Source organism: Alligator mississippiensis, chromosome 1 (assembly GCF_030867095.1).
Source record: "Alligator mississippiensis isolate rAllMis1 chromosome 1, rAllMis1, whole genome shotgun sequence".
In the NCBI taxonomy this organism is placed as follows: Eukaryota; Metazoa; Chordata; order Crocodylia; family Alligatoridae; genus Alligator; species Alligator mississippiensis.
The window spans coordinates 377,985,084-378,007,738 of NC_081824.1; the positions used below are offsets into that span (position 1 = coordinate 377,985,084).

The 22,655-nt window shown below is 44.5% G+C and overlaps 1 long non-coding RNA gene across 1 annotated transcript in view; it reads right to left on the reverse strand.

The window, feature by feature from the left end:
• The window catches only part of LOC109282886 (uncharacterized), a 135,672-nt gene that overhangs the window by 85,170 nt on the left and 27,847 nt on the right, over positions 1-22,655 (reverse strand). The gene's annotated exons all lie outside the window — the stretch shown is intronic.

Consider the following 22,655-nt stretch of genomic DNA (forward strand, 5'->3'; position numbering starts at 1 on the left):
TTCAGAAACATTTGGTGATTTGCACATAGACGATGTTTTTTCTACATACTGCAAGGTAGCAGGTGGCTCGTGAATGCTAAGATGCTGGGGTGGATGGAGTGTCCCTCAGGAGCACAGGGGGCTCCCCATTGTGCTCAGTACCAGACCTGGAAGTAGACCAGAAGCACTTCTGGACCACTTCTGGGTCCACTGGGGAGTGTGCAGGGAGCCCCACCCACACACCCACAGCTTGGTGACTGGTGCCTCCTGGGCCTGGGGGGCCACCCGGGGTCCCCCTGCAGCTGATTTCTGAGCCAGAGGGGTGTGGGGGTGCCCCCCTGCATGCTCTCCAGAGGACCCAGAAGTGAACAGGAAGTACTTCTGGAAGTACTTCAGGTCCACTTCCTGGTTTGCTGAAGAGCACGCCCCCCCCCCCCCGGAAGGGGACTGGAAGTACTTCCAGGTTCTCTGCCAAGCATGCAGTGGGGGCCCCACACTCCTGTGGGACATTCCATCTGCCCCACCATCACAGCATTCATGAGCCATGCCTGGTACCTTGAGGTATGTAGAAAAAACAAGTAAAGCTGTGTCTATGACTGAATCACTGATTCTCTGAATCAGCATATAATCTTCAGATTTGGATTTGGCCAAAACAAATTGGGATAGTGATCAAATGATCCAAATTGAATCAAATCACTGTCCTCAATTTAGGCCAAATCTGAATCTAATTTGGATATGGCCCGTTTTGCACACCCCTAATAACTACTAATAAACTAACTGGATTACATGCTATAAAAAGATGCCAATCAGATTTGTGCAATATAATAAAACCAAGGATGATATATCAGGTATAATCTTGGACCATGAGAAAAGAAAATATATTAGAAAGAACAGAGATGAGAATATTGAGATGGATACTGAGTATCAGCCTGAAGAACAAAGTAAAAATTGACAACAACAAGATGCACTACTTGGCAGTGCCAAAAAATGACTGTGGTGATTAGGGCATATGATAAGGCAAGCTGTGAAGACCACTGGTTTATGATCTATGGGATTACCTTGTCTGGCAGTTGTCAGAAAGACAATCAAAAATCAGAGGATGCAACATATTACAGCAGAAAGAGAGCAATGATGTAAGCCTCCAACTCCACCCAAAGATGGTAACCACAACCATAAGGAAGTTGTCATTCAGGATAAAGCCCCTACATTCAAGAAATATGAATACAAATTGGAAAGGATTACCACAGCAATCAGAGAAACTGAGATCCTGCCTTTCTTAGGAGGGACGCTAAAAAAGTCTGGCTTGTTTAGCTAAGGGCTATATAAGTTTATAAATACACAAGGTACAAAGGAATGAGAGAAAAATCTATTTAGGATAATGACTATAATGCTGGCTAGCTCCACACTGAAGCACCTTCATGCCCTAGCATCCCTTCTATAAATCACTGAACCAGGTTGGAGCAGCCCCAGTCTGGCAGGCTGACCCCCTGGGCCTCTGTTTGCTGGGGCTGCTTTGACTGAGCTCCATGTGCTGTGCAAAAATGAAGTTTGGAGCTAATTGTTCTGAAATTATTTGCTGTCTGATGTATATTCAAATGACATGCCTGGGAGCAAAAAACTCTAGGGCAATAAGCTCTGGAATTTATTCATGTGCACTAATTGCACATGTAGATGCACCCATGGGCTGCATCTACACAAGACACATTATTGAGGGGGGTGAGTGGGGGGCAGCCTGAGGCCAGCCCCAGAACTAGTGCCTGGGAGCCTCTGCTGCTCCATGGCTGGGCTGTCTCAGTGGCAGCCCAGTGCAGGTTATTAAAGCCTGAGGCCATTTTCTGTCCTGGGGCACACCCCACAGGGTAATGCAGAGGTACTGTGCCAGTTCAAGCAGGCGGATGCTCAAATGCCTACATTTATGAGGTCCTGTTGGGTGGGATGTGGGACTGAGGACACTCCCAGGCAGTTGAGCAGTGCCACGTAAAGGCCAAGGCCTTGAGGACACAGTGGGTGGCTGTGATCAATCACAATCATTGGTCCAGCACAAGTCTGGCTAACATTTCATGGAAGAGTAAATACAACTTTAGTAGGTATCACTCTCCAAATAATGAACGAGCAAATTTATAGAATTCTGATATTAGGAGGAGATGATGATGAAGACTAGCAGGTACTGTTGGAACAAGAACTGCAAATTTCATGAGCTCCTACTATTAATTTAGTTTTTTAGGCTAATATTTTGATTTATTTAAAAAAAATGGTATTTTTTCAAGTTCAACAACTGAACCGGTTTTAGGATTCTTGCATCCCTGTCACAGGGAGAAGCAGGGGGGAGGACCCCAAAATACAAAGAGGGAACCCTGGGGACGGGAGCCCACAGACGAGAAAAAAGGAAAAGCCAAGGATAAAAGGAAACACTTACCCACAGCAGGACCTGCGGCGAAGCCAGAACCTGGGGAAAGACCCATGCAGATCATAAGTCATGCCTTTATCCAGCTGAGGCTGGCCGGTGACATCATCGGCAATCACCAGCCAGCAGGAATAAAATGGACCACCGGCAAAGACAGAGGGAAGGAGAGGGAGTGCTAGTGAAAGCACCAACAGGAGGTGCCTCTCAAAAGCTCCCACAGGAGCAAGAAGAAGTGGAGGCTTTCTTCCCCAGTGGGTGAGAACCCTCCAGCAAGGGCTGCAAGCCAGAGATTGCTGGCTGTAGTGAGAGGAGCTGAGAGCCTGAGGCAGCTCCTAACGGTGGAGAATGCGGTCACAGGAGCCAAGGGGCACAGGAAGACTCTGATGCCAGTGGCTTCAACAGAGGGACAGGAGAAGCTGAAACAGCTCCCCACACTGGGCCAGGTGTGACCATTGAGGGCACTGAGAAAGCTGAAGAAGCACACCCAGTGGGAGATGTGAGGCAAGGGCAGTGTGAGGGGCTGCTAAGCAAGACCACAAATGGCAGGGTGCCAATCCTGCAAGCAAAAGGTGGGCAGGCATCCATCAGAAGAATGCAGGGGGTCCAAAGAAGCAGAAGGCTGGGCGATGGGGGAGAAGAGCCGTGCTAGAGTCCACAAACTACCCCAGCTATGTATAGGGTCTAACCCAGGGCCAAAGGGCTGAAGGGTGGGTGGTAACCCAGTAGGGGGACCCAGGAAGGGACCATTTGGGTCCCTCAAAACATGATAGTGGTCTTCTTTACTTTTTTTTTGTGTTTCCTCCTTTTAGAGGGGCTGAAGGGTGGGTCCAGGTTGGTGTAGGCAGGATAGGGAGACAGAGCTCCTTAGAGCTGCATTGTTGCATAAGACCTGGGTTGGACCATTAGCCCTAGGGAAAAGGAGGTGGTCTTGCAACCCGGATGGGATATCTCAGGCTACTTAGCTTTATCAAGGCAGGGTGCCCTCAAGGAGCTGGTGCTCAAGGCAAGAGAGAAGGGTCACCCTCAACTGAGGCAATCAGGGGCTCAATGGTTGGGAGCATGGCCGTGAAGATGACAGTGACCTGCTGAGGCTGGGTGTGAGGCGAGGTACAGGGGAGGTGGAGCCTCGCAGAAGAACTCTGGACAGACGTTCCACCACTGAGACACCCCAAGTGGTTGGACCCTCCACTGATAGAAGATTCAAAGTCATGGCAGGCGAGATTGGGGAAGACAGCACAGGGAGTAAACACCTTCTCGATGGACTGCAGGGAATGGTAGGATGAACACCATCGGCCGTCCAGGCCAGAGTCGCACATGACCGGATGTTCGAGGTCAGGTGGGCACACTCCCCTTCTTGGAATGGAAAAAAGAGGAAGGGGACTAGGATTTCCTAAAAATATGAAACTTTTTCTTCTCCTTATACTTAGAAAGTCTTCCTGTGCTTCAGTAATTTTTTTTTTTGTCCAAATAAAAAGGAAGGCTTGTAGTTTAAATAAAGAAAGCAACTTCCATCAGCTACTATTGTTACAGCTTTTAAAGTTATGTAAAGAAGGGCTTGCTAATGTTTTTGGAAATAAGTATCCTTCATCATCCCACAATAAATAGTTCAGTGCACATTTAACAGCAATTGGAAAATTGTTTCTTCTATCTATGCTGGTCTTTAAACCACAAAAAAATAACAGCATTGATCAATGCTAGAATGCCATAAAGTGTCAATCTGCTTTTACTATATCTCTCTTTGCTTTCAAGTTATTTACTATCACAAGAAAATACATCTAGAATCTTGACTGTAAATAGACTTATGTATTGCAGGAGAAAACTACTTGGAAGAATTCATTTCAAATGAATAAAATACTGCAAGGATGGGGAAAATTTAGAATCTTACAACCAATTATCCAAAACTTTAAGAGTTATATTTTAGATTTAAGGCTTTAGTAAAGGAAGCTTTTTCATGACAGAAGATCAATGGTTAAGAGGGAGAAGCAATAAGACAACCTAATCTTTGGCCACCTCTTGTCTTCTTCAGGTCAGACAGAGAAGAAATGCCTTTTGGTATTTATAGTTTCATAGTTGGTAGGGTCAGAAGGGACCTGAGGAGATCATCTAGTCCAACCCCCTGCCATGGCAGGAAAGAGCACTAGGGTCAAACAACCCCGGCCAGACATTTGTCCAGCCTTTTTTTAAAGTCCCCCAGGGTAGGAGCCAGCACCACTTATTTTGCAAGTTGGTTGCAGGTCCTAGCTGCCCTGACAGTGAAATAGCACCTCCTAATGTCTAGCCTGAAACTACCCTCCACTAGCTTGTGTCCATTGTTTCTTGTAACTCCCGGGAGTGCCTAGGGGAACAGGGACTCTCCCAATGCCTGCTGGTCCCCCTTGACTAGTTTGTAGGCTGCCACTAGAACCCCTCTCAGCCTTCTCTTTTGGACGCTGAACAGGTTCAGGTCCCTTTGCCTCTTCTCGTAGGGCCTGCCCTGCTGACCCCTGATCATGCGGGTGGCCCTCCTTTGGACCCTCCCCATATTGGCCACATCCCTCCTGAAGTGCGGCGCCCAGAACTGGACACAGTACTCCAGCTGTGGCCTGATCAGTGTCACATAGAGGGGGAGGATCACCTTCTTGGACCTGCGTGAGATGCATCTGTGGATGCACAACAAGGTATGGTTGGCCTGCCTGACCACGTCCCCACACTGTACGCCCATGTTCATTGTGGCATCAATGATGACTCCAAGATCCTTTTCTGTCTTGACACAGGTGAGAAGGGAGTTCCCCAGCCTGTAGGTGTGCCACTGGTTCTTCCTCCCCAGGTGCATTACCCTGCATTTGTCAGTGTTGAACCCCATCCTGTTCACATCGGCCCACCCCTGTAACCTGTCTAGATCCACTTGCAGCCTGTTCCTTCCTACTAGTGTACCCACTTCACCCCACATCTTAGTGTCATCTGCAAATTTGAACAGCGTGCTTTCTACCCCCTCGCCCAAGTCACTGATGAAGATGTTGAATAGTGCGGGCCCGAGGACTGAACCCTGGGGAACCCCACTGTCCACAGCCCTCCAGGTCAAATAAGACCCGTCCACCACCAGCCTCTGGGTGCAGCCCATCAGCCAGTTAGTGACCCATCTGGCCATGTAGGTATCAATACCACTGTCTCCTAGTTTCTTACTGATAATGGGGTGAGAGAACATGTCGAAGGCCTTCCTGAAGTCCAGAAAGACTATATATTTAATCTGAAGGCAAATGGTGGAGCAGGAAGGAACCATTGCCTTTCAATCTCAGAACATATTTGACTTCCAATTGTTCAATCCTAAAACTTCTAATAAAAGGTGTTGCCATATTTTCCTGACAACGTGGCCCATCCTCTGAGTACCTATATTAGGACTCATGCACCCTACTAAAGGAAGTTAGGGCAGCACTTATTAAATCATTGTCATGGGAGGGGGTCCCTAAGGATGGCTGCGTTACCCCTAAGGCCCCTCGACCATTTCAATTTGGCTTGCTGGGCACCCTCAGTTCTCATCTGCCACATCTTGATGGATTTATAGTATAGGGAAGCTGCCTTCAAGTCCTCTTAGACACGGTCTGATGGACTCTCTGTGAACCTCGTGGGTTCCCGGACCTCTTGTGGGTCCCACTTCAAAATAGATGTCACAGGACACCCCAGCATTATGGGCTATTTGTGTGGCTCCAACAGCCCATTTACCATGCCCCAAGCCTCGCAGATGGCATTGACATTGTTTGGTCTGGGCCTTGGTATGAATTGGCCCCCTTGTCCTCTCTGGGCTCTCTGCAGCCCTTGTATCCACGCCCCGCTGGTGCCTGGGCTTTCTGCAGCCCGCTGGCTCCTGAGCTTTCCGCAGCCCTCATCTCCATGCCCTCACTGGCGCCTGGGATCTCTGCAGCCCTCGTCTCCATGCCCTCACTGGCACCTGGGGTCTGTGCACCCCAAATGCCACACCCTCACTGGCGCTGGGTTCCCCACACTGCAGTGGGCCCCCATTGAGGCCTCCTCCTTCCCCAAATAGCCTCACCCAAACCACCGGTCTTATAAAACAGCAAACAAAACATAAGCTCCTGGGCTATAACATAACACAAGCCACCCAGCTATAACATAATTTGAGCCCCACAGGGCATGCTCTGTCCCTTAGCAGTCCCAGAAGCTGCACCTGCAGTCAGGCCTCTCCCCTTTGCTTCCTCTGGGAGAGCTCCTTCCCCCTTGGCTGTTGGCAGAGAACTGCCTTTCTGGCCTCAGCCTTGGGATTTATATATGAGCCAGGCCCTGCCCCTTCTGGTCAGCTGACTGCTGGCAGGTGTAGGCCAACTAGCTCATTCTGGCTACCCTGGTAACCAGCATCTGGGGCTCCCCACTCACTGGTAGGGCTCTCTCCCTTGCAGTTTCAGCTTTTTAAAGGAGCAGGGCACCTAAGTGCTCTGCGACAGCCATGAATTTGGTATAATTTATTTGTTTTTTCTGGAAACTGAAACAAAATAGAACCAAGAACTCACAGAGAGAACTATGGTTGGGTTCTGATTTGGGGATAGGTGGTAAAATATTGTTGCTAGCAGAGCCATGAAATTGCAATTGCATGGTGTAGCACCAACTGGAAAATGCTCTGTGTATAGCAGGTGCCTTGGCAGCTGGCTGCATCATTATTCCTCTGAAGAACTGCCAAGTTAATACTACTACTAAATGAGGAGGGGGAAAAACCCACACACAACTAAAAGAAAAAGCAAATAGTAAGATACTCCAGAAGCAGACAAAGCAAGGACTTGTTACTAGATTTTTTTCAGATCCTGTGTTGGTTGAGCATCCCTTATTCCATGTCTGCACTCCCTCACACATTTCTTTCCTGGTTTGCCATACTCTATCTACTTCACATTTTTAGGTTGGGTTTTTTTTTTTTTTTCCTTTTCTAAGTAATTTCCATCTAAAAAAAGAAGAAGAGATAAAATAGTGGTTACCGTGGCATGTGCTGGCTCTGGAAACAGGTAAAAGTACCTTTGAGACTCATTCCCAGTGTATTCTCAAATCTTCCTCCACAGATCTTTCTTTGATGTATGCTGTGTGATCACTATGAACAAACTGAGATGCTCCAAAGGCCACTTCCCTGACTTCCAGCACCTCAGTTTTACCTGCCTCAGCCAGGTTTTGCCAGATTTTAGTGAAGAGAATTTTGGCAGTCAAAAAACCCACACCCTTGTCACGTTATGTGCTCAGATATGATAGATTTCTACTTCCAAAGAAATCTGCCTTTATTTTTATGTTGTCTCTATTGCTCAAATTATTCAGATTGTTTTGATATTTTCTTTTCTTTTTGTTTATTCATATATCTCTGTGTTCATCTCAGCATATGGTTACTGATTTCTTATGTTTACTCCTTTACTTGATTATTGTCAGGGTAAATGTAATTTCAGAGTATTTAATTCTAATATGATTTTACCCTGCAACCAGCAGTCTGTACTCAGTCCATTAGCTGAGGGACCAAAACATCTTATGTAAAACTTTAGACCAAAAACTTGCATATAGCTTTCTGCCCTCCCCCTTCCCCCGACAAAGATGTATGTTTATTTCAGTGGGTATCCTAGTTTTCTATGATAATAAATAAATATATATAAATGTGCATTTCAGCATTTTAGGTTCCTTTTTAATGTGTGTGTGTGTGTGTGTATGTTTATTTTATATACATATATATATAGATATATATATATATCTATATATATATATCAAAGAAAACCAGGATCCCCACTGATAAACATATACTTTATTGTGGGGGGTGAAGGTGGGGGCAGAAAACTATACATGCACAGTGAAGGCTCTCCCAAGAATGCAATGGCTTTTGTATGTAAATGGATGGATAATATACTAAACTTGAGCTTTATCTTGAAAGCAAGCTTTCTTTTGCAATATTCCTCCTCTTCCTCATCCATTCTCTTCAGGGGAGATTGTTTTGCTTTTGTATTTAGAACTGAGACCAATAATTAGGGGCCTACCTACATAGTGGCTGAAGAGCCAAAAATATGCAGCCAGATCAGAGTGCCATCCACCATTTTCGTAGCCTTTTGTGGTGCCCCCCCACCCCCCCGGGTGCTGATTAGCCAAGGGGCCCTGATGGTCCCAGGCATTGCCACTCATTGGCTGAGGGTCTGAAACCATGGCATAGTAACCCTGATAAGCTGGTAGAAGCCATTAATTCATGTATTATTAAGTAATCTAAGGATTCAATTTAGCTCTAAACTGAAATGTCTTATGAAATTAAAGTTATATACACCATGAATTGTAACTAATACCATCACCTTAATTACAATTAATGTTATAAAAAAGAACTTAGCAATATTTATTGCTAACCTTGAGACAGGCAAATCATGTTAACTTTTAAATGCTAGCATGCAGCATCCACTGGCAGTTGCTGCTGATACCCTGTCTCTGTGGGGTGTCCATACACTGAGATGACATGTTCAGCGTCCACCGAGTTGGTTGGAATGATGGGGCAACTTTTAGCTAGGTCATACAGATGTGGAAACCAATCAGAAACAGACCTCAAAACACAGTCACAGGCATCTATCACTCTTTAAAAAAGTTCATATAAGCAGCATATTCCTTGTCATGCTCTTTCTGCCATCCAGGGATTGTTTTTTGTAGTTAAGGATCAAAACTCAGCAAAGGTACCTGACTGGGGCAAAAAAATGTGAACAGCACTAAGGAAGGAGGCAGACTGTTTGAACTGCAGTGGTTGTGATGGGTTGTACTTATAGCACTGGTTCAACTTCACAGCCATTGCCTTGAAATAGGTTCTTTCTCCACTGGTTGTTACAATGACAACTTGACAGTTCTTGTGATGCCACATATTTCATGCCACAACTTGTGATGCCACAACTTATCAGTCCATCAACTTGTTGTGTGGGTGGTTGATCACAGCCTGCTGGCTTTCAAACCACATTAGAATCTCCATGAACCAGGTGGCATTTTCTGCCACAGCCTTCACTTGATCTTGGATTTCTTCTTGTTCTGTAGCTTAAGCATGCACAGTGTGCCAGGTGTGATTTACAAGTCCTTGGACACAAACTGCCAGTAGTACTGCATATATTTGGTGTGGTAGCTGAGCATATCAAACCACAAATTCTGCTTTGTGAGCACAGGCTCTGGGGCAGTAACACAGTCACATATGGGTCCTCAGTTTGACTGGTGACAGACTCCCTGTACCAGAGCTGACAATCTGAACAGTGCTTGAAGGTTTTATTCAAGGAGAAAACCAGGCTATCCACATCAGGGCACTTTGTGTAGCAGATATCACTCACTGAAGACAAAATATGCACATGGAAGATTATATGAATTGTGCTGGGTATCAGTCCACAGAGCATATCAGAGAAAGCCTTGTACACATGTGTGGTATTCTTGGACAGAAATGCTGAGATCTTGTTAAATTCTAAGCTGTAGTCGATGACAGCTTGAGCCACAGTAGAACAACCGACAGATATAAGGTAGACTGGCTCTGTTTGAAAAACAGGCAGGTCCCAGTCCTGGGTTAACATAAATCATGAAAGACATAATTCTCTTGAGGTCAGTGGCTTCATCAGCCACAATGGAGATGGATTCATACACTGCCAAGGAAGACTTTGTTGACTATACGTGTTAGAACCCGACTCCATGTGGTGCCCAAAAACTAGGGAGACAACGATCCAATTGCTCATGGATCCTGTTACTCATTAGACAGAGCAAGCAGGGAGCAAACACCAGCACACATTGCTCACAAAAGCTTTATTCAGAATGGACAGAGCTACAGGCCAGGTCCCAAAAAACAACAAACCAGGGACCTGCCATGAACAATAGTTTTCCCCACATTTATACACTTTGGTTCAGGTTCATTAACATTTACTCCGCCTCTTTTCCTCCTTCTGTTCCATCCATTTCTCCTCCCATCTCAAGCTTCACCTCTGTTTACTGTTTACTTTGTTAGCATGGAATTGCCTATGCATTTCCTTCATTTATATGCCTCTCTGCTAAAAGCGCATGTATAAGGACATGAACTCGGCTTCTCCTGGTCACTTGCTAGTTCCTTCTGGCTTCTTGCTGACTTCAGCAGCCTCTCCAAGGCCTTGCTTCTACTTTATCTCCTAACGATAGCCAGTGGGCTACATCCTGTTTCCTTTTACCCAATGATTTATTCATCCTGCATACTATGCCTTTGTTAATAAACTACTTTTCTAAGCCTTTGCAAGATTTTTTTAAAACATCATTCTGACTCTTGGCCAGCAGCTCTGCTGAGACACAGATTAAAAGCCTTTATTCAACTGCAAATCCAATGCTCCCCAAAATCCAAATATCATCACCCTAACAATACATACAGAGCAATCACTGCATGAAGATAGTCTTGATGAAGTTTGTTTGCACATGGGAAACAACTAGCATTTGACACATTTTTGTTCAGGTAGTCCCTTAACTTAGACTGATCAGTTTTCTTTAGTGGGATGTTTGCCACCAGAAAAGCCTCCATGAGAGAAAATGTCTCTGCTCACCTTGCCAAACTGTTTACTGTGTCCTTTTAAACAGTAAGGACATGCCACTTGTTTCTTGCTCTGACCATCAGCCTCTGCAGCAGCCTTTCACTTCATGAGCACCTCACACTCAAAGTGTTGATCTTTATTGTTTTTCCTTGACATGTCCAGAGCCACACTGCAGGTGGTACAGAACAATTTGCTTCTATCCGTGTGCAAGGCCCTTGCACGATATTACTGCCTTATATGGTGCAAAGCTGAAAGACATGTTGCCTTCCTGGAGGATTTCTTGTCACTATGCATCCCCCTCAGGCTGCAGCATGCTGCAGCCGCATGCCTCTGGCTACATCACAGATGGTGCTACAACCCTTTTGCTTCCCTGAATAGCACCTGCACTGAGCCTAATTCTCAGGTTCAAACTTCCATTAGCTTCCTCTCCCACATTCTCCAAGGCTGCAGGGTTTCCTGCTCTTTTTGTTGATTGCTGGTCATTTTTTTTCCCCAGGTGATCCCATAAAAATTGTGGAATCTGTTGTTTTTTTCATGGAAGAGATCTGATTTCGTATTTGCCATGAAAAAGTGAAATTGCAATTTTGGCAGGTCCTACCAATAATGGAATACTGCAAACTATTTTCATATCTAAAAAAAAAAGAAGAGGAAGAAGAGGAAGAAGAAGGCAGCAAGAGTTATAGAATTATATCTTAATTGGAGAAAATGTCTTAAAATATGATACTAGAAGAACTTTATCTTTTTAACCTATCAAAAGAAAATGTAGATGCAAATTGATTATTGTGTTGAAATATTTTCACAGGAAAAAAATCAGGAATCAGAAGTTCTTTGATCTATCAGAGATAGGTTTAGTAAGCACTAAGCACCAATACCAGGAAGATAAGAGCCAGACAAGTTCAAACTAGATAGTAAAGAAAATTATAAGAAAGAACAAATTACTGATGAAAGGGATAGAGGCCTTTGTATCAAGATTAGGCATTGTTCTTTAATCAAATACAAGGATAAATAAGTGGAATTTTGTGTTCTGCAATGTACAGACCTCCAGATAAGAAAGCCTAGTGTTCACTTTTGGCTTTGTCACAAAAAAGTTAAATAACACCTCATAAAAATGAGACATTTAAAATAAAATTGTTTCATATAAGGTTGGCATGCCCATGCTAACTGCTCACTCATCATTGCTCCCATAATATAAGAGGTACAAATCAATAGAAAATGATAAAGCATTTAAAATAAAGTAAAAACAGACTCTAACCTTCAGCTAAGATAAACAATAAATTTAATTTTGGGGATGGCAGTGAATAACTGTAATGAACATTCGATTTTTACTTACCTCTGTACTTTCGGGTTTCATACAGATCTAAAATGACACCATGTTAATCATATTAGACAGGAAATGAACTGTGAGCTGCTATTGCAGCATTAAGGCCATTTTTGGTTAAAATAATATCCAAATATTTGGAATGGGGTTTTAAGAAATCCATTTTTAAGAAGTAAGAGTCACACAGCTTATTTAGCAACTTTAAACTTTTAGGTACTCAACTTTTGGAATTGACTCTGTGTTGTTTAAATATATATTTATATCAAATAAATGTGATTGGTGCTTTGCAAACAAATGAAGAGCCACCAGTGTCTCTCTGTAGGGGTCTTCATCTTAGTTAATGCTGTAGTGATAAAGAGTAGTGGTCATGAGAAAAGTCTAGACCAATAGATTTGCCCTGTGAAGAGAGCCACAGATAACCTCATTTAGTCAGTGGAAAATAGAATCAATAACTCCAAAAATGTTGCAGTAAAAGAATGATCCACTGGGTTTTTTAATGCTTTGAATGTCACAATGTTTTAATTTAAATTTGTTTTGTAATATCATTGAAAGCATTGCTAATACTAACATCATAGTACTGGAAACTAGGATGCATGTGTTCTAGACTTTCTTCAGCTACTGAATATTTACAAGTCATTTCTTTTTTCTACCTCAGTTTATCTTTCATTTAGATATAAAGGTCATTACTCAATTTTCATGTATGTCATGAAGCTTAATTAAATGAAAAGATATGAAATCTTAAAGGGAAGTGATAGATTTTCAAAGAAAACTTTCCTTTGCTAGAGTGAAGTCAGAATTTTTACTATGTGCAACTTGCTTTTACTTCAGGGAAAGCACACATTTTCTCATGTCTATTTTTAACAAGATTGTTTACAATAGCTTTAAATAAATCCTTCCCAAACCCTCTCCCCAAGCCAGTAATGGTGCTTCCAGTAGATATTCAAATGCACTGCTTGCATGATACAGACTAATACTCTGTTAGTGCAATAATGGTAGCCTTGGTGAAAAAAAATTAATGGTCCATTCCCCAAGCAAGAAATTTTCTCAGCATGATTAGGGAAGATATGACAACCTGAAAGTTGTGCTAACTTACCTTCCATTTACCATCATGGACGATCGCTGAGCAACTGTCATAATCAGACTAGAATGACTGTTACAAAATCAGTGCCAATTACAATGATCCCACAGACATACTGAGATTATACCTGCATCCAGTCTTTGTCATAATTAACTGCCACTATTTTAATGCATGTTTCTCATTACTATCCTTAAACAAGTAGTATCAGGAGTGGTATACTTATAGATTTCATAGACATTAGGGCTGGAAGGGCCATACTGATGGCCTTATCTGATTGATAAATAAAGTAGCTGCTATTAAACTGAAATTTTATCCCAAATATTTAAAGACCTGCAACTTGCGTATGAATATGAAGTTACTTCGGCATTTGAGTACCAACTATGCCATTCCAGAGAGCATGCTGCTAACAAGAGAATTAAAGAAGTTCAATTTTGAAAGTGTTACACCAAAATCCTTCTTAGAAATAAGATACCCCATCTCTTGGTGAGAAGCAAATTAAAGTCTGTATTATTAGTTTAACTAAAAATATGGACAAAATTATTTTAATTTTATAACCTTTTAATCAGCCGGTAACATTTTAGTAAAATTTTTAATAGCACTTCACTGATTTTAATCATTTAAATTTTACTGGCCATGTCTACAGTACTAGTATAAACAAGTCCTAAATGACTGCACAGTAACCTACATTATTGCACAGTACCTCCAAGATATGGCTTTTTTGTGACACTGACTGCGCAGGAGCCCAAGACTACTGTGCAGTAGCATAGCATCACGGTTTCTGCCAAGTGATGCTACTGTGGAGTAGTCTTGGGCAATGGCACAATCAGAATTTCATATAGATATGGCCACTGAGATTGAATAGGATTTAGGCACTTGCAAAAGTTTTATGCAAAGAGATGAAGTACAGTTCTGCTTTAACCATTGGTGACACGTAGTGCACTTCCAGTTTCACCACTGGTGGTTCCAGGCTTGGCAATCGGCTGCTGGGGGACCCTCATCAGCAATCTGCTGCCCCCCCAAGACTCGGGAGGCACCAGTCACCCATGGCTTTAACCTTCTTAGGTGTAATTCCAGAATGACTGCATTGATATCACAGGATGAACAGACTTGACTTTGGTCTATTGTGTTTAAGGATTATTGCTAGTGTCTTTTTTGGCTAGGCATGAATCTTACTAGACTCTGGATATTCTGTGTCCTGGATTAAGTCTCACCCTCTCCTTCTCAAGTTGTTCCACTTTATTAATACAGTTATAACATCAGTTTATTTGTTCCATTGTGTTCTAATTCCAATGCCTAGAAAAATAATGGATCTTATGATCCATTTTTGAGTACCTACAAGATAATAAAGTGATAGATGATAATAGTCAACATAGATTTATCAACAGCAGATCATAATGAAGAAACCTGTTTTTATAAAAAAAAAAAAAAAAATGATGGGCCCTGTGCATGGTAGAGGAGCAAGGAATATGATATATCTCAACTTTATTGTCAAAATATCCAAGAACTTTTTCATAATTAAGCCAAAGAAATATGATTTAGACAAGACTACTGCAAGTGCATAACTGATTGGATAACCATACTCAAAGAAACATCATCAAGTGCTCCGTGCCAAAATGAGAGAAATGCATCAAATGTAGGCCCAGGAAACTCCAGGATTCAGTATGCTGAAGCCTTTAACAAATATACTGAGGGATAGAATTAAGTTTATAATGGACTTGGTAGCAACTTACTACTACATCAGGGGAATACATCTAGGGCTCAGTGGACAGCTCTTCACCAGGGCACCTTTGGAGAAAACCAGGAGTAATGGCTACAAACTCCTGGAAGACCGTTTCAGGCTCAACTCTTCAGAAAAAATTTCTTCACAGTCAGGCTGTCTAGACTGTGGAATAAAATCCTGCCAGAGGTGGTACAATCACCTACCAGACTAAAGAGTCCCAAATAGCTCCACCTCTCCTCATATGGCCTGCCCTACAGGCCTTAGCCCATACAAGTGGCTCTCCTTTGGATTTTCTCAAGCTTTCCCACATCCCCTCCTCAAGTGTGGGGCGGGGGGGGGGGGGGAACTGGATGCAGTACTCCAGCTGCGGCCTCACCAAGGATAAGTAAAGGGGGAGAATGGCATCCCTGGGTTTGCTTGGGATGCATTGGTAGATGCACACCAGAGTTTGGTTTGCTTTGCCAGCCACAGAATAGCATTAGTGACTTATATTCATCTTGTGGTCAATCAGGACCCCCAAGTCACTGTCAGTCGTGGTGCTAGTGAGCGTATCACTGCTGAGCTTCTAAGTATGTTGAGGGTTCTTCCTACTGAAGTGCAGCACCTTACACTTCTCTACATTGAAGGCCATCAGGTTTTGCTCAGCCCACCTTGAAAGTGTGTCTAAGTCAGGCCATATCCCTAGCCTGTCCTACAGTGTGACCCCCCCCCCCACCATAATTTGGTGTAATCCGTGAACTTTGCCAATTTGCATCTGACTCCCAACTCCAGATAATTAATGAAAATGTTAATTTCATTACAGGGTGACCTGAGAGACTCCACTGGTCACCCTGTGCCATTTTGATTTGCTCCTGTCAACTAGTATTCTTTGGGTCCATCCCCATAGCCAGTTACCTATCCATCAGACCATAAGATGATCAAGGCCACAGTTCCCCAGCTTAGCCATGAGGACATCATGGGGAACTAGGTCAAAGGCTTTCTTGAAATCCAGATATACAACATCCACATCATCTCCCTTGTCCAGGGCTCATGTCACCTAGTCATAGAAGGAGATGAGGTTGGTCAGGCAAGATCTGCCAGTCACAAAGCCATGTTGGCTGGCCTTCAAAAGCTTGCCTTCCATTAGTTTGGTGTTTTCCTGACAATTTTCTCCAGGATTTTTCCAGGGATGGGCCTCAGACTGATTGGTCTATAATTCCCCGGGTCATCCCTCCTTGCTTTCTTTAAGATAGGGACCACATTGTCTCTTTTCCAGTCATCCGGGACCTTGCCCAAGCACTACAAATTTTCAAATATCTTTGCCAAAGGGGGTGCAATGATGTATTCCAGCTCCTTCAAGACCCTCAAGTGCATTCTGTCTGGGCCCACGGACTTGTGAATGTCCAGTTTCTCAAGGTGTTCCCTCACCTGATCCACATCAGTTTTGGGCCCGCCACCCACTCCCAGGATGATCCATGTCTTTTCTGACAGTGTGAGCCCCTTGGGAGGGTAAAAAAAACTGATGTAAAAAAGTCATTTAGGAGATTGATGTTTTCTTGGGCATCAGATGTCAGCTGCCCCATTTCATCTTGCAGGGCCTAATGCTATCTTTGTTCTTTTTTCAACTTCCCACATATCTGAAGAAGGACTTTTTGTTGTCCTTGAACCCCATAGCTAGCCTGAGTTCAGTTTGTGCCTTGGCTTTTTGGAAACACTCCCTACAGGTGCAGGCAAGTGCCAAGTACTCTTCTTTGGTGATGCTTCCTGTTTTTCAACTGGTGTAAGCTTCTCTTTTGAGTTTAATGAGTTCCAACAGTTCCTTGTTCTGCCAAGGGGGCCTCCTTGCCCATTAATTACCAAATCTCTGTGTTTGCAAAAGTCAGCCTTCTCTAAGTTAAGGGTTTCTGTTTTACTGAGGGACTTGCCTCCTCTTCAGTAAACTGAGAAGGTGACCAAATCATGGTCATACATGACCCAGCCAGGACTGCTCTGTGCCATATCATTTGTGCCCATATGGATGAGTAGCATGGGACAGTGGTCAGAGGGCTAGACAAGTTTGGGGGTCCTGTCCAACACATGCTGGACACAAGCTCCAGGCAGGCAGCAGACCTCATGAGTTAAGGGGTCAGGGTGACAGATTGCTCCCTCTGTCCCCCTAAGGAGGGAGTCCCTACAGTTGGCTAGTCCTCTCCCACCATAGGCCCTGCTCACCTCCAGCTCTGCTCCAGGTCAGATGGGATCCACCATGGCTGCTGGGAGTTGCTGGGGGTTTTCAAGTTTTGGAGGCATGACAGACTGACACTGTTGTGTCTCTTGCCACTCCCAGACCTGAACTGTGGCTTTTTTTCTGTTGGCAAGCTGTTTTAAACTGTGCAGTGCATGTGCAGTGGGTCTGCTGCTGGCACAGCACTGCTCCCAGGCTAGAGGGAACCCTACCCAGGACTGGTGAGTGCCTTCCCCCACTCCTCTCTCTCCCTGGGGGGCTAGGCCAAGTGGGACCCAGGGATCGGTGAGCCCCTCCTTGGATCCATTCAAATGCCTCCCCGCAGCTGGCTAGTCCCTTCCCACCATGGGCCCCACTCACATCTGGCTCTGCTGGGGGTCAGACAGGATCTGCCACAACTGTTGGGGGTCGCTGGGTGTCTTTGGGGTATGGGGGCATGATGGGCTTACATCCATGTCTTTCTCACTGCTCCTGGACCCAAACATGATAGATATGAAATATGAACAATGCCTGTGTAAGTATGGCAAAGTCTGCATTTGATAGGGCTGGACATTTTTGTCCCACGATAAGCAATATGGAATCCAACAAATGTCCAAGAGTAGAAGGTACCTGATAATATTGGCAACAATCTTAAATGATCCTTATGGAAGATTCCTTTCAGAATCATTTAAGTTAGTAGCTTTGTGTACAATGGACTGGAAAGGGCCTCATGACTTGTGACCAGTCCCCTGAGATCAAAAGTAATAATGTAACCAAGGCATCTTCTCTAATCGTCACTACAAATCACAAGACTCAACTATAAGTCAATACAAAAACAACCCAAGACAAGCTCTCAGGGCAGAGAACAGGGGATATGATATATGTTAACTTTAGCCATGGCAGTCTCATTAGTAAGGTAAGGAAATACACTCTAAAAGGAAATACTGTGGATTTAGGGTTACTTTTTTAAATCCAAAATTTGGGGATTTTTTAAAAATCAGACAATATCAGAATCCCTGCTTATTACTTGATGAATTTAATGTCATTTCTCCATGTAAATATACTGGCCATCAGACTTGAATACAAATGATTCAGCATCTTCATAATACAAACTTTGTTCCGATACAACAACACGCTTAAACATCTGTTAGAGTTGAATGACTATAAAGCACTAGAAAAAACTGAAATTAACGCAATTGCATATGTTTACATACATGCTTAGGTTTACTATTTAGGGAACTTTCCATATAGACTAGTACAAAGAGATTTGTGCTGTGAACAAAGAGTATCCTTGGGGAAAAGAGGTGATGTTACGTTATACTTAACTAAGTAGCTTCATATGAAAAATGCTGATTGCTAAAAAGCCCATTTGTGGTAACTAATGATATACTGCATTTTGGGTTTGGTTTTTTCTTTTTGATTTTTTGTTTTTTGGTGGGGTTTTTTAGATGCAGCAGTAGTTTTTCCTTACAGTAATTTACTGCACATTAATATTTGTATAGTTGTGTCTGTACTGCATACTATTTTGATAACTCCAGCTGTGCTTCCATGCTGCTTTGAATCTCACCAAGGCTAGCAGTCTGTTAATCCTGCTCTGGGGTCATTATGACTGAGTCTCACTTCTTTATCTAAATGCTGCCATGCAATCTGATTTAATCCTTTTCTACTTGTATATTTCTTGTACTCATGTATTTTATTCTAGACATACACCATGCTGCTTTGTCATGTATTCAACTGTAGTCAAGCTGAGAACCTCGATCTTTTTGCCTTTTAAGGGAAACACAAAAAAATCAGGAAGACCTAGAATGCAGACATCAAATAGAGTATTTGTGTGTCCATCGCAGAAGGGACAGACAGGAAGAGTCCACAGAGTGTTACATAAAAATACAGGGTATAAATATAGACTACAAAAACCCCCCCAAAGGACAAATAACAGATTTCCAGCAGTACTTGAGACACCTGTCCACTCATGAGGAACTGGACAGGATTTGGAACTCAAAAATTGCAGGCCATTACAGATAAAGCAATGGTGAAGATAAGAACCTGAAACTGAAAATGACTCTATGGACAAGGTTGCCACATGCAAGCTATGACAAAAATACACGAATGAAATCCTTTGCCAGTTGTGCTGCTAAACCAAACACAATTCCTGAAGATAAGATGTTCATTTTGATACTCTATCCCAGTGGTTTTCAACCTGTGGGCCATGGGCTGCATGTGGCCCAATCAGCACACTGCTTTGGCCCATGTGACATCCTGTTAAAAATAAATAAATAAAGGTTGCCACCTACAGTTTGTTAGTCAGAGATCATTCACCATGGAAAAACATGGATTTTTCCCTTTTAGGAGAAAAGCATGGGAAATGGTGGGTTTCCCCTTGCAAGGGGCTGCTTGGGGCTGGGGGGAGTGAGAGAAGGGAGATTGGAGGCAGGGAGTGGCACGTGCATGTGCATGTGCACACATACACATAGCAGCCAGGCTTCCCCATCTCCATCCAGGTAAGTCTATGGGGAGAGTCGGGGCAGATTGAGGGCCCCATGGTGAGGGAGGGAAAAAGGGAGAGGGAATAGAGGGCAGGGAATGGGAAAGCAGGGCAAGGGCTGGGGTCACTGCCCAGCTAGGGTGGTGCGTGGGGCCCAGGGCTGGTCAGGAATGTACAGCCATGGGGCCTAGCTGGGGAGTGAGACAGAGCCACAGGAAGCTTAACCAGAGGGTAATGAGGGGCTGACTCCTCACTGCTGCACACACTCCCAGGGAGGGAAGCCTAGGGGGCCATATTTGTGTGCTGGGCAGGGGAAGATGTAGATTGCCTACTGCAGGCTTGGGGCTCCCTGCCCTGCTGCCCTTCCTCCAGTGGCCTTCATGGTAGTGCAAGGTGGAGAGGCTCAGTGCCACTTGCAGGATCCCCACTGCAGTCAGCCACACTGTCATGATGAGGTGCCCCCTGCCTACCTGGTAGCAGTGCGGGGTGTGGAAACAACTCTGAACTGCTGCTGATGCCAGGTGGGCAGGGGTTGCCTCACTATGGTGGTGCAGCTGGCATAGAGGTCCTGGTAGCAGCACCAAGCCTTCTCACGTGCTGGCATCAGGTCCCACCTGCTGAGATGCAGAGGACCATGGGGTAGGCCATCAGGGCAGGGAGCCCAGAGCGGGCAGAGGGCAGCCTGCATCCACCCCAACTATGGTTTCTGCTTTGGCTCGGCTGAGTGTCCCACTCAGAGATTAAAACCTTAAGGGAGAGGTAGAAATGGACACTTGCTGCTGTCTGAGGCAGAAACAGACACAGGGCAGACTGCTATGCTAAGCCAAAAAGGTTTTCCTCCCAGTGTCTGGAACAGGACAGCAGGATTTTGTTTTGGCTGTTTGTTTGTGTAAAAAGTACATTTTTTTTTTTGGAAGGACTGGCTGAAGAGCTCCTCAGAGAGCAAAACCCACCTGCAGAAGTCAGTAGGCTAAGCCACCCACTTACAGGCAAGTGGGATAACCATTGCAGAAAAATGTTGTGATGGTTTTGATTGTTTGGATGATGAACAGGTACATCTTGACATCCCATCAATTACATCTGCACAAGCTACTGAATATTTTCAATTATGAACATTGGCATGTGGCACACTCAAAATATCCCGTTAGCATTTTAAAAATGTTTCCAGATAGCCAAAAAGAGGAAGCTGGGTGGCAGAAGGGGAAATTTAAAAAAATTGATCTCTGGATGTGGAAGCTAGACATCTGGCTAGCTTTCTCTTGCTAATCCACATGCATAGGACCAAACAGCAATACACAGGACAGCTCGTCACAAAGCTGATGTACTTCAGATAAAGTTCAGCTGTGTAAAAATGGGACTACTACTGAATCTAGTCAACTGCATGCCAGAAATATTCACTGTGAAGGATCTCCTGCCATGTAGAAAAATCCTTAGTCTGTGACTTCTAGAACTTTAGGGACTGTGAAGTGCGTCTACTAAAAAAACAAAAATGAAAACAAAGAAAAATAGTGAAATTCTTTTTCTCCCAGTTCTAAATTCCTGAGCAAAATCACTTAGACCTTTATTGGTGATATACACGTATACTTTATTGGAAGTTTGTACTATTTCAGTAAGCTAGTTCTACAAACAGCTAAATGGCATAACAGGTTGTTTTTTTTTAACATTAAAAGAATTGAAAATATTTCTCTCTCTTGGTTCCTTTGGTTTTCATTGAGACTTAAGGTAACTTTTAACAGCAGTTGGTGATAATGTGCAGCTCCTGGTGATGTCCTGGGGTGCAGAGGTATGGTGCCTTGCTGTCTGGGAAGGGGGTCTGTAACAAGTCACCCTCCCCAGTGCCATCTTCCTGGTCATCTGGGCCTTAAGTGGGGGTGCCCTTGGAGCCCTCTTGGAATTCTTCTGTCCCACCCTAATCTCTCCTGCCATACCTTGATGGAAATTATTATGCGAGCAGGAGACTGCCTATTATATTGGGTATGTTGGGGTCTCTCCTAGGATGGTCTCACCCCTTTTTCTCTAGCTAGGCCTCCCCATCCAAACCCACTAAACAGGGTTCGATTCCGAGGCTCTATCTTTTCCTTCCAGTGCCTGGAGGCTTGTGGCCCTCTTTTCTGCTCCCATCTGGAGCATGGCACTCCCTGGCCCAGAGGTACGGGTGCTGGCCCTACAAGCAGGGGGCCGCAAGTTCAAAATGAGGGTGTGACCTCACCAGTCCAAAATAATAGAAAAAATATATACCTGCAACCCCACGTGCACCAGGCCTCCCTGGCCTTTTTAAGATCATCCCAAAACTACGCCCTTACTGGCACTTGGGCTCTCTGCAGCCCTGTCTCCCTCTGCGCCTCACTGGTGCTGGGGCTGTGTCCCCCCCAAAAGCTGTACCCTCAGTGGTGCTGGGGCTCCCACTCTGGAGTGGGTCCCCAAAATTGAGGCCTCCTCCATCCCCTAATAGCCTCACCCAAACTTCCAGTGTGTTCAATAATCTCCAAAAACATAATAATAATAATAACTGCACATGCTCAATCAATGCAGCAGGTCAGCTTACAGGAACTCTCTTTGAGTCTCAGCTCCACACTGCCGGCTACAGCCCCAGTTATGGATGCAGTCATCATCTCACAGGGGCTTTGGTAGCTTCCGCCTTCCTGCCCTTGACCGCTCCCCAAACTCCTTCCTGGAGCTCTCAGGGACACTGCTTCCCCTTCGGCTGCTGACCTCCTTACTGCCATTCAACCCAGGGTTTTTATAGTCCTGCCTCTTCTGGTCAGCTGACTAGCAGTCCCCGGTCAACAGTTAACCCCTTCCTCACCAGCCCTCTGTGCCCAGAAGGTTCTGGCCTTAGGGGCACACCTTCATCCTTGTGACAGGGTTAGGGTTCCCTGTCACAGGGCCCCTACAGGGAGGAATGGGAGCTGGTGAGGGTAGGTGGTGCCAGTCTCCTGGGTGAGCCTGCACATCCAGAGCTGGCAGGGCAGGTGTTGGCCTGAGATGCCAGAG